Genomic DNA, 14358 nt, shown 5'->3' with positions numbered 1-14358 from the left:
TAGAAATAAATCAAAGGTTCTTCCTGGTTCCCTTTCACAGTGAAGACCTACAGTACACTGTGAAGTTGTTTTTTTCTTTAAACAGGGCCACTAACCACTTTTTCTAGCTGACTAATGTTGAAGCTACATTTATAGCCTCTCCATTCATAAAGAATATCTCATGCAATGAAGATGTAAAATTGTCTGCTGCAAGACAACCCTTCATGCCAATTCAGATTTTTTTTATATATAGCATAGTTATCACTAATTTGTCTTCAGGGGTGTAACGATTTGTAAAATATTACAACACCCCCGTTCTTTGACCTTCAAATCAGACATGAAAAAAACAACAACCTTTTAATGCCGAAAATGATGACAGATCTCTTCCACACACTATAGGTGTTGTGTATTGGAAAACTGAGCAGCAGATTTGTCGTATACGCAATCAGGATGACAATGTTGCACATTGTTGAAATTAATGACTGACAAGGTCTCGGAGGACATGGAGCAAGTGCCGACGCTGAGCTACACAACCCCTCCTCTCTGTGAAGACCTGGAGAGAGGACAGACTACATAAACATGCATGAGCCAAAACCAAGTACTCATATCCACATGTCTAGGCGGAGGAAACAAACACACACGGAGGGAGATAGAGAGATGAGGAGGATGCTTGGACTCCTGTAGGATGAACATTGAAATCCCCCCAAAAATCCACTTTTTCAAACCAAGTTTTCAGAGAAAATATTGTCCTATATTTGGTCAATATGGTATCCTTTCTTTCCAGAGCACTTTCAGGACTGTTTTCCCCCATTTATTTGGTTCAAGAGCTGTGCAACAAGGCTTAGGCTCTGTGCGTAAGTCTGATAATGAAAGAGAAAACCCCAGAAATATATTTTTGACAAATCTGATCTGAATCTGTTTTTGAGAGTGTGTGGGGGGTTGTATTTGTCATTGAAACCACTGTTGCTCGAATGTTGATGCATGATAGTCATGGTTCTACATCACCTATTGCAATAATGAAGCTTGAAACAACGCCATTGTTATTGCAAGGAGTGAGCTGTCTATCAAATTTACATGATCCCTTTAATGATGTCCATGTTGTGTCTTCTGCGTTTGATTTTCTGACAGCATAGCTCAAGGATGCGATGCTGTGTGGCAGCCAGCTTTCATTTGCCAGAGGTGTTATGGATTGATCTGAGGGCTGGGTCCAAGTGGTATCTTTTGTCAAGCCCGAGACGATTCAAGAGAGTTAGGTTTATAAAACGAGTCTTGCCGCTTTCAACCGAAGTAACTTAAACAAAAAAATATATATATTATTTTCCTTGTAGCCTTGTGAGCAGAACTAATGCTGAACAAAAAATAGTTTGGAAATATCTCTAGTCCCCATAAATCACCACATAATTCCAGTAAGTGGGTGTGATTGCCATTCATGGGAACAGTATCAGGATACAAGATTGGCAACAGCAATATTATGGCTCTGATTTAGTCTCGCGATTCTATGATTAGTCTATTTATTCATACAAGGCATTTCAAATCATAACACATGATGGAATTTTAAATGTCATGCCATAGCATATTACAGATGCATTTAGGTTTATTATTTTTCATTTAAGGTTTTGTATGCTATTAGCAAGGTTTTACCAAAGCCCCCTTTCAATGGCAAACACCAATGAGCAATCAAGTTGCCTAGTTGAAGAGTGATTACAATCACACAGCTATTCCCTGAATAGAAATCCATGTCAAAAGAATTTAGATCTCTGGCCATCATTAGAGGGAGGTTCCTGTGGTGTGTGTTGCTCATCTGTGTGATTGATGATAGGGCCTTGCTCTCTGTGGTCTATGACAGGGCCTCAGTGGACTAGTCCCACAGCAACTACTCAAATGTGACAAGCAGACCAAGCTGGCAGACATTGGCCAAGGTGAGAGCAGGACAGATGGGAAGCCTCTCTCCAGAGGATCTGCCACAAAGCAGGACCAAACAAACTGCTTAAGGATTCACTTTAGATTCCCCTCCCTCTCCGCCTTTGCGACATGGCCCTCTTCTGGCTCCTTCAACAGGTCTTTTTCATTTACGTTTTGACATTGGTGTTCTTCACGCTCCCTTGCTGCACTGAGCCCCAGGTCTTCAAGGTTAATCAGTCTGTTTGGTTGTAGCCTCTATGCCAGGATGCATCTGTAATCTCGCAGAATTGACCATATATCACACCGGGAATGTAAGGGAAACCGGGAGCACAGCCTCTCTCAAAAAACCCGGTTCGTGGACTTGATAATGCGTTTGGACAGACGACGTTTCTCATGTGATTTGCTGTCAAACTTTACAACAGTGAGGAGGGGTGCAGGCGGGACTCATGTGAGTCACCTGAGGGGATGGTAGTGCTCACACCACCAGTCAACCAAGCCCAGCTCCTCCTCTTCACGCCTGAATGGCATCCTAAACATGGCTGCGCTGACCTTGTGAGCAGCCATTAAACACCTGGAGGAATTCTCCCCATCTAATTACATTTGCCAGTGCCAGCCCTTCAATAAAACAGGGACTGTTCCCCATAGTGATGTTTTTTTTGAAAAACTGAGCAGTGTCAAGTTAAGTTCATGTTTAATTATTCTGTGATAAATGATAGTCAGAGCACAAATTTAAATTTATATTTATTTACTATTTAGAATAATAAGAGACAGAATCTTGAGGGACATTATGCAAAATAACAATGACAGCTATAGTGTCTGAGTCAGTGAAACAATAGCTAATTTTGCAAATAACAAATACATTAAATTAATTTGTTATATACAAATTTGCACTCTGCAAACACAGATCGACATTTTTACTAATTACAGACAGCAGATGAAGAAAGAATGTGTGGAATAAGGTGTTTAAATTTACCAGTGTCCCAGCCAATATAGTCATTTTCCAGCAATCAGATTCAGATGTCAGCAAGCTGAAATAATCTTAGCTTCTACAGATGGGGCATGGTATTTATATGCACCAAATCAAACATCAAATAATATTATTTGAAAATTGATGTGCATCTTACCACACTCAATATGTGTCTGTTTGATTGCACAATTAAAACAGAAGACCTTGTTCATCTGGTGCCATGCTGAAAAAACGGCGGTAGGTCTGACAGTGGTGGAGCAATTCCAAATAGGCCTTATGGTTGAGTGAGCGAAAGGCGTCGGTAATAGCACTTCATTGTAGACAGACAGGATGCTGAGTAGAGTGAGGTGGGTGGGGTCGGTAGTGGTATTTTGATATCCTTCAAAAGCTCAGCCATGACTTCTCAAAGCAATTACAATACTGTCATTGTTGAAAATGGGGTGTCAAATTCAGATCACTAAAAAGAATGCAATTACACCCAGACCTGACAGGAATGAAAATACCTTCTATTGTTAACATATACTTTGACCGATGCCTTGCGCATCTCTCAACACAGTCATGTACAATTTGTCCACATGAGCAAAAGCTCTGCAGAATGTGACAGTTATGTTCTTCTACAAAACAAGCACTGAGAGAAAAACACTCGTCTCAAACAAAGCTATTATTCAGATTAGTGTTGATTTCTAACGATTACTATTAAAGTATAATTAAACCTCTTGTTATGATCTGCGTTCGATGCAGGCAACTATATGCTTAGATTTACTTAACTGAACCCACTGTTTTCAGATCGGAAGCGATGTGTAGAGTTATTTAATTACACTGTTCACTGATCCTGGTATAGTGTTATAGTTTTCACTTCAGTAGAAGTTGTCTTGCTGTTTAGGTTTGTATTTATATTTTAGATTTGTGAAGGGGGCGTGCTCAAGTTGTAATGTGGTATTAAGTTGCTATTAAACACTGACAATTAATTTTGCATTAAAGCTAGCTATTGGTAATCAGAGACACAAATGAAACTATTAAATTAAATCACATATCTTTTGTGCATGAAGTAGGAATTGAACCTCTCCTCACACCAGAGTTGTGGTTGTGTGGATACTGGGGGTGGATGAATAAATTCGAACTCAGTATATTGTAATGTTGTCAAATGCAACAGCCCTGAAATGAATACTGCTTTTTTGCAAAGCTTATGTTCAGCGTGTGTTGAGTGCTAGTGAGTCATAGGTGTTGATTCAACCCTGGAATTTTTTAAGCCACGGTATAGTTTGTGTTGGTGTTGTATTAGATTGCATTACATTGTAATATTCTTCCCTCGCCTACATTTACCACCCATCATGCTCTTATCTCTCCACCTTTACTTTTTGTGGCTCCGTGTCAAGCTGCTAACTGTTTGTAGTTATCAGTTCATTTTTCATGCATATATTTGCAAGATATCATGCTGATTTTTAATTTTGGAAGGCTAGGCTCAAAACACTCGGTGGTAACTGGTAGGTTTCAAAGCTGCGTTTGAGAACAAAATGTAGGGAGAGAGAGAGAGAGAGAGAGAGAGATTTGATTCAACACATTTATTTGTAATCACGTCAGCTATTTAAAGCTCCACTTGATACGAGGAACAGTAGAAATTGGCCAGATGTGGATTTTTCTCTTCCACTCGGACTGGAAAAAGAACTAAATAGGAAAGAAAGCTAACTTTTGCCTCCATTTGTCTCAGTAAACATTTAGGATTATGGGATATCAAAATCCCAATTTGTCTTCAGTTTGGCCACTGCTGTTAAAGTTACCTGGTACATAAAACGATATGTATTTTCAGATGAGGGAACTGGTCACCGATCAAAAGGTTAAAGGGATTTTCTGGCGTAAGTAAATACAAATCAGGCAAAGCAAGTAGGTGTTTGATGCTTCGTATTATGTCCTGGGACCATATTTGTACTGTTGACAAAGTATGGTGCTGTTCTAAACATTATTTGTGGCAGTGAGTGGCTTTTTTGATCTTGGCTACAAAGACAGCAGTATATTTCTCTCTGGCTGTCTGTGCTGAAGTTGCTACAACTAGAAGTTTGCGGTCAGCAAACTTGAACTCTTGAAGGGGTGTTCTACTACTCTGTCTCACAGTGTGTTAGATCATTCAGTCCCACGTAATTAGTCCAGTTGAAGGTTGCCAAATTCTGGGTATCTGGGAATAAACCGGGATAAACCAGAAATTTACAAAAATACCATATGTTTGAATATGCCACCGTTGGTTTATATTACCCCCTATTTCCAGTTAAGTCCCATAAATTCCCAATAATCCCCATAAATTCCAATAATTCTGATGTTAAAGGGACAACAAGGAGTTTTGGAAAAGCGAAGCGTTTTCACACTACATTTATGAGCCTCTGTGCGCACCGTAAAAATTCTTTGACCGGCGCAAGACGGACTCATGTTTTCATTCATCAATAATCAAAGTCAGAGGTTCGAAGACGATCACATACCGTCATAGTTCCGACCATAAATGGCGATTCGGCTGCGTTATTCTCATGACTCGCCGCAAAACCGAAAGTAAGGAAACGCTGGTCGGCTCGACCAGCATTTCCACCACCACTAATAATAACAAAATAACGATAGAGACAAAACAATATATTTATCGAAAATGGGCTCATTAACAAGTGTGGGTAGCGGAGATTCATCCACATTAACGTGAGACTTTTTTATAACCAAATAGAAACTCCTCGTTGTCCCTTTAAGTTTTCAATTTGGAATATTTACCAATTTAACTTCTCATGGAAAGTTTCTGAAGAATAACCGAAAATTTTCTGCCCCTTTGCAGCCCTAGTTCAGACCACCTCACATTGTTTCCTCTGATAGACTGGGCCGCAGAATTACTTAGGCATCACATTGCACAGTATGTAATCATCTGCTATACGTTTTTTTTTTTTAATGCACCCGACCTGTTCTACCCAGCTGCTGCATCAACCCAAGTGGGAACCCTTCTACAAGTGTGCCCTATGTTTCAGTATTTTCTGGCAGAGGCGCGGGACGGCCAGAAAGGCTATTTGAATAGAAATCAGAGGGTCTGAGACAGTCTGTTGTGATGAACAAAAGTTAGAATTATTTCTTCTACACTTGGCAATCTGACTGAGCTGAATGTTTCAGCTCATGATCATGAGTCCGTGCCAAGGACAGCCGGAGGCATTATGTTTTTGGGTTGTCGGTCCATCCATCTGTCCATCCCATGCTCATGAACGCAATATTTCAGTGTAACACATATCTACAGTACATGGGCTAAGGTGACTATCATGTACTTTCAAGGTTAGGCCAGGATCAGAAGATATAGTTTCGCTCAGGGAGGATTTGAATGACGTGGACCACAGTTTATGAAAGAGTAGCACAATAGTTCTTTATTGGCAGGAAAGCCACCATTGAATACCAACAACTGAATTTGTTCAGCTATAACTGAGTTAATATTTTCTCTATGTATCAAAACTCAATAACTCGACCTCGTATTCACCTTTCAACAACCTCAGTTTGAAATAACCACATTAATGAATTTACAACTCACAAAAAATGTTTTCAAAGTACAAATGAAAATAGAAAAAATATTTCAAAGTGCAACTGAAATAATAAAATGTTTCTTCAAAGTGCAAATGAAATAATGGGCCCAAATTAATAAATGTAAACACAGTCCAATAAAGTCAAAAAAAATAAGTCAGATGTCAATTTCAGTCAGTGTCCAAAGTTTGTTTCTTCTTCTTTATTCGTCCTTTAATATATTGTGGTGTATTGTTTATGTACTGTTCATCTACCCGGGTAGTGTGATTTTTGTCTTATCTGTATGATGTTTAGATGCGTTTTTCCTCCAGATGCGCGATGCGCTGGTCCGACGTCACACCCTCCACGCATGTGAGCCGGTCTCCCGCTCCACGGTCCTCAGACTTGGCTCTGGCTCGCCATCAGAATCCATTCATACTCAAAAAAAAACCAACCTGCATAAAGCAGCAGTTGCATATCTCTCGTTAATCTCTTTTTTTCACATTTATCTAAATTAACTGTACAGTATTTATTCTCATCTTAATCTTAAATCAAATGAACTTGACCATTCACATTGACAACGTATCATATGCAGCTATAAAATGAATTTTTAAACAGCCAACACACATCAAAGTGTGTAATATGAAACGATTTTAACTGTTTTTTAGCTTTTACCACTGTATAGTGTATACAAAATATGAATTAAACCACATATAAATCATGTTTGAGGATGATTCATTGAATTACCGTTCCTCAACAACTCAACTGCACACAGCTACACGTGTTCTAGCTCACCGAACCAGCCTGGTTAGCTGTTTAGCCTTAGCTAGCATTTTACCCATAGTTCAAGGCCAATAGCTTTTAGCTCGATTTAGCACCGATAATCTTCCACACAAAGTACAACATTAACCACATTCTCACTCAAACACACACTCTGTATATACCTCCGGTTGGTTTTTAACATCCTCTCAGCAACATAAAAGAACACACTGGTGATTTATTCATGTAATGAGTTAGCAATTTAGCTGTGGTCGCCAGTCGCTAGCATGCTAGGCTAAGCGCTAATGGTTTGCTACTCACCGGAGTTTCTCCTCGATAAAAAAACACAACAACACGGCAACGTCCGGTCCAAAAACTTTCCCACGGGTTCGGATAATTCACAAGAACGATAACTCAAAAGAAAATAAAAGTTTTAACCACTTTGTCTGTAGTTTTACACATTTGCAAGCTCTCTCCTCGGCTAATGTGTCTGCTCTCATCGGCATCAGTGAAGGAAGAGAAAAAAACAGGTAGGGGGATCTAGAAGCTACCAGCGTGAGCGGCGCTTAGCGTGTAGAATACGCACCCTACTGGTGAAATAAAGGTACTACATGTATAAAACTCATTCAGACTGCATAGTTCAACAAGGTTAAACTAGAAATATTGGGGATTACACTGTGTGTGTAACTTAAGGGTGTTACATCCTCCCCTCCTGAATCAGCGTGCGTCCCTGCATGCTTAACATTACACATGTAACGTCTGACCAATCTCTGGTGCAGAAGTAAAATCAAAAGCTTGCATGACAACTTGGTCTAGACTGTTCAGAATAGAGTGCATAACAAAGGCTAAGGGGTTGCCTAGTGTTTTGTATGTCAGTCTATCAGGTTCAGCTCTTTGTCTTGTTGACCTTCTGGCCTCTGAACTTCCAATTTCCTCTTGAACAGCATTGTCTTCACTCACTCTCAACTCATTTCCATCCCTTTCCTCCACTCTGGATTCCTCTCTCGTCGTCAGGTAAGTTTTGTCCTCATCTTTTTCCTTTTCCACATTTCCATCATTAATCTCATGTACATTTCCTTCCACAGATCCATCTGGAATTGATCCATTTCTGACTCCTGGAGCATCCTCAACAGGTAAGTCTTTTTCCACAGGTAGGTTTATTTCCACAGGTAGGTTTGTTTCCACAGGTAGGTTTGTTTCCACCCCTTCCTCAGGTGTACTCACTTCCTGGTTTTCCATGGGATGAAACACATCAGCTTCCGGGTTCAAACTTGACACTTCAGAGTTCAATTCATCCTCGTTTACTTCCGTCAAGTCAACTCCTGAATGAGGGATTTCTCGAACAATGGTTATTGTTGGGAATGTGACATCCTCTTTAGCAGTTTGTGGGTAATAGTAATCTATTTCCTCTTCATTTTCCCATGACTGCTCTGGTTCAGCGACCTCTTGAGGGATTTCGGTTTCCTGGGGAACTGGAGTTTTACCCCGCTTTTCTGTGTCCTGTCTCAACTCATCTTGAATAGAGGAAGCTAGGAATCCACAGGGTAGCAACAAGTCTCTATGAAGCGTCCTCTCTGGACCTGCAGAGTTTATTGGAGCAACAACATAGACTGGAGAATCATCAATGTGCTTGATAACTTTGTAGACTGTGCTACTCCATCGGTCTGAAATCTTGTGCTTCCCTCTGAAAGAGACATTTTTGACAAGGACATGGTCTCCTTCCTCAAGGATGGATTCTCTGACTTTGAGGTCATATCTTTGCTTGTTTCGCTGAGCAGTTTTTTCACTGTGTTCAATGGCAAGCTTGTAGTTTTCTTGCAGGTTTTCTCTCATTTTCTTCACATAATCAGCGTGAGACACTTTCTTGCGTCCTTCTGGATTGAGTCCGAATGCCACGTCGATGGGGAGGTTTGGCTGTCTCCCAAACATTAACTGGTAAGGAGAAAATCCAGTGGTGTCGTTTTTGGTCGTGTTGTATGCATGAACCAGAGGCTGAACATGGTCACGCCAGTTGACTTTGTCCTCTTCTTGCAGAGTTCCTAACATTTCCAGGAGTGTCCTATTGAACCTCTCGACGGGGTTACCGCGAGGGTGATATGGAGTTGTCCTTGTTTTCTTTATACCCAACAGCTGACAAAGGTCTTTGATGAGGACAGACTCGAAATCCCGACCTTGGTCGCTGTGAAGACGTTCGGGTAGACCATAATGAACAAAGAAACTGTTCCACAATGTCTTGGCTACTGTCTTGGCTCTCTGGTCAGCTGTAGGAACAGCTACCGCGTACTTGGTGAAGTGGTCGGTTATGACCAAGATGTTCTTTGTTCCGCGTCCATCAGGTTCCAAAGACAAGTAGTCGATGCATACAAGTTCAAGTGGTCGACTTGTTTGGATGTTCACAAGGCGAGCGGTTTTCTCAGCCTTGGCCTTGCGCCGTACACACCTTTCACAGGTTCGGACTTTCCTCTCAACGTCCATAAACATTCTTGGCCAATAGAAACGTGTGCGGACCAGGTCCAACGTCCTGTCCATTCCCATGTGACCAACTGAGTCGTGGAGACCTTCGAGTGCCATCTCTCTGAACTTTGAGGGTAGAACTAACTGGAAGAAAGGCTCACCCTGGTTCATGCGTTTCCTGTACAAGACACCATTATCCAGTACAAGCTGATTAAACACTCGAAGCATGAGTTGAACTTCTCGATCCTCTTGACGACGAACACGGTAAGTGAGACGTTTTCCCATACTGACAAGGTCAATGGTTCTGCTGATCTGAGGATCGTTTCTTTGTTCAGCAGCCCAGTCCTGCTGCGACATCCGAGGTAGAGTGCTGGAGCCAGGCAACAGGTCAGCCTGAGTGAACTCAGCTGGGATAGCATTGACATCAATGGCGAAACACTCTACTGGAACAGCTGAGTGGCTGGCCCCTTCATCATCTGGAAAACAATACAACTCATGTCTCTGACAGACGGCTTTAAAAGCCTCTTTGGGGAAACTAGACCCACTCCCTTCATCGACAAACCTTGAGATGAACTGTTTCACTCGGTCGTCCTCCACTTGAGCGCTTTGATCGGCTCCTGCTTGATCATGTGGACGCCGGGATAAACCGTCGGCGTCTGCGTTTCTTTTGCCAGCTCTATACTTTATGTTGAAGTTGAAATTGGACAGGGCAGCGAGCCACCGGTGTCCTGCAGCGTCGAGCTTGGCTGAGGTCAAAACGTAGGTCAGAGGATTGTTATCCGTCATGACCGTAAACTCTGCACCATAAAGGTAATCAAAAAATTTGTCCGTGACAGCCCATTTAAGTGCTAAAAATTCAAGTTTGTGGGTGGGGTAACGCCGCTCACAGTTTGACAAGCCTCGACTCGCGTAGGCAATTACCCTCATCTCATCGTCTTGCTCCTGATACAGAGCTGCTCCGAGGCCTTGCAGGCTGGCATCAGTGTGCAAAACATATGGCTTCCTGGGGTTGGCGAAGCCAAGGATCGGAGCGGTCGTCAACTTCCCGATGAGTGCTTTGAATGCATTCTCGCATTCTGCGGTCCATCGCTCATTGAAGGGTCGTTTCAGGTCAGAGTTTGAGAAAGACTTGGAACTTTTGGACTTCTTCCGCGGAGGAAGGTAACCAGCAGTCAAGGCGTTAAGAGGTTTGGCAATTTTTGCGTAGTCTTTGACGAACCTTCTATAATACCCTGTAAACCCTAAAAAGGATTTCAGTTCACTGATGTTGTTTGGACGGGGCCAGGTCGTCAGAGGGGAAATTTTCCCAGGGTCAGTCTCTACTCCATTTTCGGAGACAACATGGCCTAAATATTTGACTGACTTTTTGAAAAAGTGGCATTTCTCAGGGGATAACTTGAGGCCAAATTCTTTGAGCCTATGTAAAACATGCATGAGACGGCGTTCATGTTCCTCAAGCGTGTCAGCGAACACAATGAGGTCATCGAGGAACACTAAGACTTCTTTGAGATTGAGAGAGCCCATGCATTTCTCCATGACTCGTTGGAAAGTTGAAGGTGCGTTAGTGACTCCTTGAGGCATTCTGTTAAATTCCCAGAAGCCCATGGGTGTAACGAAAGCTGTCTTGTATTTATCCTCTTCGTCTACCTCCACCTGATAGTAGCCCGATTTCAAATCCATGACGGAAAACCATTTGGACCCTGTTAGAGCTGCAAAGGTTTCTTCAATGTTGGGTAAGGCGTACGCATCCTTTATGGTCTGATTGTTCAATTTTCGATAATCGACGCATAAGCGGATGGCACCATTCTTTTTCTTTACCACAACTATGGGTGAGGCAAAGGGGCTTTCTGATTCTCTTATAACGCCAGCATCTAAGAGTTCTTTGAGATGAAGCCTCACAGCTTCATAATCTGACGGGTGAATTGGCCTTACTCTTTGCTTAAAGGGTGTTGGATCAGAAAGGCGGATCTTATGTTTGACCGCAGTGGTATGACCATAGTCAAGGTCACCTCTTGCAAAAACTTCAGGAATGGAGTTCAGTTTTTCCGTGATCCTCTCTTTCCATTCCTCCGAGAGTGAAGAATCAGTGAAGTCAAAACTTATGGTGTCGGTGTGGTTTGTGGAACCCACAGTTGTTCTTTCAGCTGTACTGCTGAGGGGTTGTGACACCTGATCCTCTTCAACTCTGTCTGGTGGTGTGGATAGAGGGGAGAGAGAGTGGGGGACGGAGAGCTCTGCTACGCTATGGTTTGGGGAAACTGTTATGTTGTGTGCCGTCTCGTTCTTAAGCAAAATGGGGACTTTGAAACTTGTTTGCTGAGGGCTCGACATAACATAACTACAAAAAGACAAACCACTGGGTAGACTAGAGTGAGTGGATGGCTCTACTAAGAGCGGGCCTCCCTTGTGGGTGAGTACCCTTCTTACAAAACCACTCAAAACCCTCTTTTCGCCAGGTGGGATCACAATGGCTTTCTTACACTGTAGCTTTACTTTTCCCACCAGGTCAGCGTTTCGTTTGGTGTGACATGTGCTGTAAATGTCCCGAATCAGGGGGATGTTGGTGCCTAAAAGAGCGGGACACTCTGCGTTGGACCTACAATCTGGAACGACAAGAGCTAGCGTGCTAACAAGCTCCGCTTTACCTGTGATGTTTTCTGGGAACTGAATGCTAATCTCTACGTAACCCAGGTAAGGTACATTTTGACCTCCTGCGCCCTCCACTTCGAGGATGTCTCTAAGGGGCAGAATAGGTAGAGAAGACAGGTAAGTATCATGAAATGACTTTGAAATCGTTGTAACCTGTGAACCAGAGTCAATGATAGCTTGGCACTGCACTGTTTCGATGTTAACTACAGCAACAGATCTTGGGCCTACTAAACCATTAAGGAGCTCACCCTCAGAGGTTTGTATGTGTTGACATGTAGCTCTCTTTCCATGGTGTCTTACCTTGGGACTCTCAATTTGCTCTTCGGCTCCAGTAGGTCCCTTTACTGGTAGCCCGTCCAGTTTAAAGGTAAGTGCTGTTTAGCTTTCCACTCATCTTGTCTTGCTTTTAATTCTTTGTATTTTCTGTCCACAGCAGCTTTGTCGATGGAGTTTTCGCACACCTTGGCTATGTGGCCGTCTTCGCCACATCTGAAACAGAACCAGGCTCTAGGCTGGGGCTTTTGTGTTACCTGATGAGCTTGTGCCTCGGCTCTTGGTGTGGGAGGGTTTGGTTTGTCTGCTGACATTGTTTCATTTTTCTTCTGTTTCTTAGATTTCCTGGTGCTGAGCTGCAGTTTCAGTTCAGCGAGCTGTTGCTTTAAACTTTCTGTCTCAGCGACATATGCCTGGAGAACACTTGGACTTGGATCAGTGTAAGGAGACATGTCAGGCACAGAATGTACATTTGCAGTGGCTTTTTGTTTTGAGGATCCAAAATGATGGTGCATTCGATCCAACTTGGTTGCCCTTCTATCCTCTTCTGTTCTTAGATGTAAAAGTAACTCTGCAAAGTCAAGGTGTTTCTCAGGTTTCAGCTCTAACTGCATGATGAGATTGTGATCCCAACAGCCGCGTTTGAATTGTTTCAGCAGGTGATGGCTTGCTGATGACTGACTGATTCCATTTCTTTTCACAGCGGTGTTGAGGAGTACCTGAAGCCTCTGTAGATACTCTGAAGCTTTTTCGCCAGAGTTTTGGTGAGTGTTCAAAAACCTTGCGAAGATTTCATCACCATCTTCCACCAGACCATAAGCAGAGTCCAACAGCTTTACATAATCTCTAGGATGAGCAGAGGAGCCTAGTTGTCTTACAACATCGGAGGCTGGAGGAAGCAGACTCTCCAGGATTTTTCTGCGTTGAACGTCGACAGGGGCTCCATCTTGGAACATCAAATCTACATGGAGGCACCATGTTTCAAAATCAGTCTCTCCAGATGGCTTTGGCACTCTGCCTGAAAAAGGGCGTAGCCATTTGGAGGGGCTCTGAGATGTGGAAGTGTCATTTTTTATTACATGCTCAACCACAATGCGTCGTACATCAGGTGGGTTCAAGTCGTCATCTCCCAGGTCCAGTGTTTTAAATTTTTTCATTTTCTTACGTACCGTAGGTGCTGCTGCCTCCTTGTCTGTTTTGGTGTCGACTGGAGAGAAGGTGAGTTTCGAGAGGTCAATCTTCCTGGTCTTTGATTTTCGTATGAGAGGTGTGGTGCTGTGTTCAGAATGAACGCTCTCATCAGAGGACTCACTGCTACTGCTTTCAGCAAGGCTAGTAGTATGTGTGAGTGCATTAACATTATCTGCCTGCCATGTCACTGCAGTATTGTTCACGTTTGGAATATCAAGAGGAAGATTTAGCTCAAACATTGCCATTGCGACACCTGAATCAAACTCTACAATGGCTGCATTCTCTTTTTCTGCAGCTTGAAGCCGCACTACTTTAGTTACAGTCCCATATGCTTTTAATGAAGCAGTAATATCTGCATCAGTGTCTGTTTTAGTTAATCCAGTTACACAAATGGACTGCTCTGCATTAATGCCATGCATTTGTTCAATATCCATGTTTGTTCGTTTTGACTCTTATTCACACGAAAATATGAAATAAACTTAATGAGGAAAAATAATACGTCTGTCAAAAAGTATAAAACTGGGTCCGTCTACTCCTAAAAATCCTCCTGGCTGGCTCGCCACTTAAAGGCTGTAACACATATCTACAGTACATGGGCTAAGGTGACTATCATGTACTTTCAAGGTTAGGCCAGGATCAGAAGATATAGTTTCGCTCAGGGAGGATTTGAATGACGTGGA

General features: G+C 42.5%; 1 long non-coding RNA gene across 1 annotated transcript; it reads left to right on the top strand.

Annotated features, from left to right (window-relative positions):
* Positions 1-6625: 6625 nt before the first annotated feature.
* On the top strand, positions 6626-14043 carry LOC146979513 (uncharacterized). The gene is made up of 3 exons (XR_015036803.1): positions 6626-7498; positions 12828-13251; positions 13338-14043. It is a non-coding gene; the product is annotated as an uncharacterized LOC146979513 (long non-coding RNA).
* Positions 14044-14358: the final 315 nt, after the last annotated feature.

The sequence above is a fragment of the Trachurus japonicus genome, chromosome 10 (assembly GCF_045865225.1).
Source record: "Trachurus japonicus isolate A0001 chromosome 10, Traja_1.0".
In the NCBI taxonomy this organism is placed as follows: Eukaryota; Metazoa; Chordata; class Actinopteri; order Carangiformes; family Carangidae; genus Trachurus; species Trachurus japonicus.
The sequence above is the reverse complement of the archived record's forward strand: the minus strand, read 5'-3'. Positions and strand labels throughout refer to the sequence as shown.